Source organism: Callorhinus ursinus, unplaced genomic scaffold (genome assembly GCF_003265705.2).
Source record: "Callorhinus ursinus isolate GAN/ISIS: 27379988/994484 unplaced genomic scaffold, GSC_fseal_2.0 scaffold6, whole genome shotgun sequence".
Lineage (NCBI taxonomy): Eukaryota > Metazoa > Chordata > Mammalia > Carnivora > Otariidae > Callorhinus > Callorhinus ursinus.
Genome location: NW_027397068.1, coordinates 80,941,476 through 80,946,608, shown reverse-complemented (window position 1 = coordinate 80,946,608; position 5,133 = coordinate 80,941,476).

Here is a 5,133-nt window from a genome sequence, read left to right as displayed (position 1 = left end):
GTCCTGCATGGATTTAAAGCGTGGGGAAGAGAGATAAGAAGCAAAACACCCAGGGGCTCAGTGGAGGTGTCTGAAGGAGTGGCGATGTACAAACAGGCCATGAACATGTGGCTGTTGGCGAGCGGCCAAGGGGCATCAGGAGAGAGTGGGTGGAGGGCCCAGGGCTCCATTTTCAAGAAGCCTGACCTCATTCTGAAGGCTTGTGAAGATGACCACCCATTTTCAGTAGCAGGGTGAGGAGTGAGATTTGTGGTTTTGACCAATCACCCCAGCAGCTGTTAGGGATTCAGAGTGCGGGGTGGGCTCCAATGGAGAGGGTGGTAGTGGAGAGTGGTGGGCAGACTGGGGAGGTGTTCAGGCAGCAGAGCAGAAACTGTGGCCATGGGCAGGCTGTGAAGGAGGAGGGGCAGGGGCCCCATCTTCCCGGAAGTCTGAGATGCCTGGACCCAGTGCACTCTCCACTGCCCTTCTCGTCTGTCCCCCTCCTGCCCACCCTCCCATCCACAGTGGACATGTGCACAAAGGGCAGGGCCTGGAGCCCAGGACAAGCCGTGGACTGGCAGCAGGGTGGGTGGGCCCCCACGAGTCCCTGAAGCTACCCAGCCCCATTTACTGGGACTCAATGGTCTCAAAGAGAGTGAGCTTTGTGGGGCCTTGTCGCTTCGGGATCTATCTGTGGGTGGAGCAGTGACCAGGGGGAGGGCAGCTGTCCTTTCATAGGCCAGAGGTCAGAGGTGGCCTCTACAGGTGGCAGCCAGACAGGAGAGTGGGAAGAAGGCCCCAGCCACCTGTGCACACAACTCAGGCTGAAGGGCTGCATGAGCCAGGAGGCACTCCCCAAGTCCCTCTGTCCCTTGGTGGGGACAGTAGCAGTCGCCCCCACCATCATAACGGCAACACCAGCAGTGATCGCAGATGGACTGTTAAGGACTGGGCTCTGTGCTGTGTGCTATACGTGCATCCTGTGAGCCAGTCTTCACAGTGCCCCTCGAGGTGGGTGCCATTATTACCCCCAGTTTCGAGATGAGGACACAGGCACAGAGCTCAAGGAAGTCATTCATAACCATCTGAAGTTTTGGCCTGCTGGGGCATGATAAGCACTGTGACCCTGCATGCCAACCCGGCACGCTTCTGTGGGAGCTGCCCCAGTGACCAGGGGAAGGGAGAATTTGAGGGAGTGTTCTCATGTGTTCTGATCAAGACAGGGGAAGAGATCAGAGCCTTTCAGGAAGAAAGAGAAAGCATAGAGAGAGCTTACCTAGTCACTGTTAGAAAAGCTTGCATTTGCCTTACCTCTGATCCAGCATTCAAAGATGTCACTGAAACATGAAGATCTTCTCAAGTTGTAATCAGAATAACCAGAAGCTGCCTGAGTATCCATCCACTCAAACAGATGCCCCCAAAGTCACAGCCAGGGCTCATAAAGAGGCACTGGGATGCTTGATACTGAAAGAGAAGCTGGCCTCACCCAAGGCAATTGTACATTATTATTATTTCCTGAGTGTGCAAGCGTTGAAACCACAGCTGAGTGGACCGAATAATGGAACAGAGATTTCCTGCTGTGAGCGCACACATAAAGGGAACTCTGCTCTAGCGCCGCTGTAAAAGGTGGCGCAAGCAGCTGTCAGCACCATAGGAGCACCCTTCTTGTCCATGTGAGGTTCACAATGGGAGCACCCAATGGGGGGCTGTAACAATGGGGGTGGGCCCCTGATACACATACTCATTCGGGTACCCAAGCACCTTCAACATACGGTGTCCAAGGTTGTCCTGGGTCTCAAGATCCAGCTGGCAGACAGGAAAAGTCAGGGCATGGAAGACCCCATCTTAGTGAGCTCAGCCATAACAAAATACTTTAGGCTAGGCAGCTCCAACAACAGTTCTCAAGGCTGAAGGTCTGACATCAGGGAGCCAGGAGGGCTGGTTTCTAGTGAGGACTCTCTTCCTGGCTGGCAGATGGCTCCCTTCTTGTCCTCACATGGCCTTTCCACAGCGTGCACATGGTGAGAGGGGTGGTGTGGTGGGGGCCTCTCTTCTATCTCTGCCATCATGGGGGCCCTACTGCATGAACTCATCTAACCCTAGTTACCTGCCAAGGAAGGGGTCCCTCTCCAAACACCATCACATTGGAGTTAGGGCTTCAACATGGGAATTCTGGGGGGACACAATTCAGTCCACAGCAATGAGACCATGTGGTCAGTTTTCATGAGCTGAGTGTGGAGGAGGCATAACCCCTTTCACCTGTATTTCCCTGGCCGGAGCTGTCTTGTGCCCCCTTAACTGCAAGAGAGGCTGTACCTATGAAGAAAGGAAACTGAGTCTCTGCTGAACCTGTCACAACAAAAGGGAGGTGGCATCTAAGTTTAACTTGAACAGTCATTGAACCTCAAGATAGGCAAATACATTAGTTACGTTTTGATGGATAATCAATTACCCTAAAACTTCATGGTTTTAAATAATAAGCAGTTTACTCTTGAGGTCTCCACATGTGGCTTCACTGGGTGGTTCTGGTTCCAGGTTTCTCATGAGGTTGCAGCTAAGCTGTCAGCTGGCTGATGTCTTCTGAAGGGCTTCATTGGGGTGGGAAGCCCAAAGCTGGAGCAGGTGAACCCTGTGCTGCTGGTCAGTGCTGCCTGGGTGCCCTCATGGCCCGGCAGCTGGCTTTCCCCGAGAGGGTCACCTATGTGGAGGTGACACAGCTTCACTTCTCCACCTTCTGTTCATAAGCAAGGAGTTGCTAAGTCCTGCCACACTTATGGGGAGAGGAATTACACTCGACCTTTTCACAGAAGGGATATCAAGGAATTTGTGGGCATATTTTAAAATCACTGTGGCGGTATGTCTAAACTTGATCCATAAAGGCTTGACCCCCAAAGCCACCTAATGACGTCATTTGGTCTAATTTCGTTGGTAGATTTGTAATGCAGTATAACTTGGCTACACGCCAGTGGTGGGACTTGGGGCTAATTACTGAGATGCTTTGTGACTCAGGCTTGTTGTCTGTCAAATCAGGAGGCTGGTGGCTGCCACCCTTCCAGCCACAGGGGACAGATTGTGCCTCCAGAGCACACAGCAGCCCTGGTCACGGTAGAATGTTCCTCGCAGGGCAGTCAGGGAGCCTGGTAGCAGAGTCGGCTTTCTCACCGAGAGCCGTTTGGTTACTAATGGCCACAGCCCTGGGCCATCTCAGAGGTCTGTCCATTTCAAGCAGCCCCACGCTGGGTCCTCCACTTTCCACCTCTGCCCCACTGCTGGCCTTCAGGATAGAAGAGAGGTGGGGTAAGAGTTTAACTAACTGGGTTATAATAAGGTCCTTGGGGATCAATTGTTTTCACATGCAAAGCAAAAGGTTCTGTGGAAATTTTGACTCCTAATCAGCAAGCATGTGGGGAGCTGTGACATCGCAACAGTGTGGATCTGCCTGAATTTTCCATCTATCCTTTTTTTTCCCTCCCTCCTCTGTGCACCCTGTGGTTGGGTTTTGCCCGGCAGCACGCCCTCCATGGATGTCCAGTATCTGAAGGAAGGAGGGCCAGGCAGCTTGGGTGTCGCCTGCTGGGCCTCGGGAAGAACTTGAGTGAATATAATCCTCCCTTTGTTCTTCTCGATGGCTTTTTGTTTGCCTGACAGATGTTCAGCCTGGTCTCAGGCACCACCCAGCTCCTCTTACTGAGAGAGACCTGCTCGGCTTATTGATTTCTGCACGTCCGTGTTGCTGTCATTGTTGCTTGCGACCCCCAGCCCCCAGGCCCTCCCTTGGAACCCCTCAGTCTCTCCCAGTGCCCCCCAAACGCAGGGAGCCACGGGGAGCCGTGATGTAGACTCTTTCCCCATGATTTTTGCAAGTGTAATGAAACTAGTGAGAAAATGTGTCCCTATTTCTTTTTTGTTGTTGTTGTTTAGTTTAGTTGTTTATTTTTTTAAGTACTCTCTACACCCCGTGTGGGCCTCGGAGTTAGAACCCCAAGATCAAGAGCTGCGTGCTCCACTGACTGAGCCAGCCAGGCGTCCCCATGTGTCCCTATTTCTGATTCAGAAGACATTGTCACCCTTCTAAGAAAGGAAGTTTCTTTCTCTGATTCTCAAATTGTTCACAATAGTAAAATTTAGGCATAAATTCTGAGGCTAAAGTGGAAGATAAAACCTGGAACCAGAGTCTGGGCTCTCGTCTGTTTGCTCAGCCAAGTACCACGGTAATCAGGTAACGACTTCTGTACATTTGTATTCTAAACAAACAGAATTGGAAACTGGAAGTACTCCACCATCCTCTTGAGGTTAAAGTATGGTCAATGTACACCTTTTTAAACTTTTGATATATTGACATCAATACTGATATCTGCCCAATGATACTTTTGGACAGAGAACCAGAAATACGACCTGGAAAATACAAGTTTATCTAGAAAGGTTAGAAAATACATGCAATATACTAACCAAAGATAACCACTTTTAACTTTTTCTTTTATGTTCCTCCCAACATTCTGTGCATGCACACACACACATACACACACACACTCAGCTCCTGGTAACAAAACCCTGGAGAGCGCCTTTCCAGCTAGGTATGAATGGACCTCACTGCTCACTCTAGCCAGAACTATTTCTTAGAGGGATGAAACCAGATGCCTGTTTGAAGACATTGAGGAGTGGGTTGGAAGGGATGACAGCATATTTAGATGACCGAATATTTTAAAATATACTTAGAAAACCAAAATGAGATCAAACCCTACAAATCATTTGAGATTCTTTTGATTCCAAGTGACAGAAAACCTAATTCAACTGGACCCAAGCAGTAATGGAATTTATTAGCTTACCAAACTACACATCCAGAGGTAGAGTTCACTTCACCAAGTGGTTGGAATGAACTGGTTTCTCTTCATTTCTCCACACTGTCATCTGAGTGGAGATGGTCCTCCCCCAAGTGTGCCAGGAAAGTAGCCCCATCATTATGCATACCATCTGGTGTAGTAGAGAGGGTCTGAATGAAGGGTTCCTCTTGAAAAAAAAAGAAGTCCCTTTCACAGTAGCCTTGGGACACTTATTTCTTGTAATTGGGTATGGTGCCCACCCTTGTGGCCGGTTGGAAGAGACATGCCAAGTGGTTCAAGTGAAGGGGCCACTCCAGTTGATGAGTCAATC